This window comes from Myotis davidii, unplaced genomic scaffold, assembly GCF_000327345.1.
Source record: "Myotis davidii unplaced genomic scaffold, ASM32734v1 scaffold183, whole genome shotgun sequence".
In the NCBI taxonomy this organism is placed as follows: domain Eukaryota; kingdom Metazoa; phylum Chordata; class Mammalia; order Chiroptera; family Vespertilionidae; genus Myotis; species Myotis davidii.
This window is the reverse complement of record NW_006294465.1, coordinates 165,700-167,144: the sequence shown is the minus strand read 5'-3', so window position 1 is coordinate 167,144 and position 1,445 is coordinate 165,700.

The following is a 1,445-nucleotide window of genomic DNA, read 5'->3' as shown; positions in this document are numbered from 1 at the left end:
TCAAGGATTCGTAAAAGAAAACACATCAAAACTGATAGGACAGGTGGAGATGGGAAAGGGGCTGGCCCTTCTCCCACAGGTCGGGGAGGTGGTGGGTGGAAGGGCTGGGGACAGGGGACTGAGATTCTGGAGGGATATCTCAGCTGTGTGTGTGTGTGTGTGTGTGTGTGTGTGTGTGTGTGTGTGTGGTGGTCATTGAAGATTTGTGAGGGTGCAGGGAAGCAAGCACATTCATCAGTGCTTTGGTGAGTGCAGTTGGTACAAGTCTTCTGGGGAACAATTAAATGTACACATGATGGATCCAACAATGTCACTTAATAAAAACAACAGAGGCATACCAAGGTTCATCATCAGGGGTGCTCATTAGTTGATTGTCAATGCTAGAAAATATTGGAAACAACATATTTAGAAATATGGAAACAGTTAAATAAAGGATGGTATATACATTTAATAGGCTACTAAATAGGCTTTTAAATATTTTTATGTAGTAGAACATTTAATGACATAGGAATATGTTTACTTTTTACATTTTTAAAAGTTTTATCTTTATTGTTGAAAGTATTATAGATGTCCCTTTTGTTTGTTTGTTTCCCATTGATCCTTTCCACCCCACACCTGTCCCTACCAGGCCTTCACCACTATATTGTCTGTGTCCATGGGTTTATGTTATAATGTTAATTTTAAAAGTAAAGTTAAAAATTGTATGTGAAATATGCTGCTTTTTTGTTTAAAAACAAATGGGGTTGGGGGATGGGGAGGAATCATTATATCATTTCCAAGAGCCCAACAGGCACTTCCCAGGCGGTATGTCACTTATACAAGATTTAAAACTGGAATTGCTGTCTTAATTTCACAAATGAAATATAGGCTTAGAGATCACCAATTACATACCATAAGCATTGGAGCTCTTATTTAATCCGGTGAGTCTGAGACCAAAGCCCTAATCCTTTCTCTTCCTGATCCTCCTGCTCTGTGTGATTTCTGAGCCCTAAGCTTGCCTCCTCTTCTGAAGGCTTCCTTTTCCTGCTGGCTTGTGGAATCATAATCGGCAAGTAATGTGAGCAGAATTGGAGTAAACTTTAGCAATAGTTACATTATAGTAGTTAAAACGGGATAATCTCTGCATGCCAAGCATTATTCTATATACTTTAATGTGTTTGTTCATTTCATCTTCCCGATAACCCTAGGTGGCATGTATTATCATTATCACCTCAACTGTATGGATAAGACATTTAGGCACAGAGAAGTCAAATAATTTGCCCAAGGTCACACAGCCAGTAATTGACATGGAGACTGGCTCAGAGTCTGGAATCAGAACCACAGCAATCAACAACAGAATTACTGTTAATGCCAACAACCAGAAAGCAAGTTGTGTTTCTACTGGGAACAACTAATGCAAATGAAAACATTTTACATTTAAAATATTTTTAAAAATCAAATTTCTC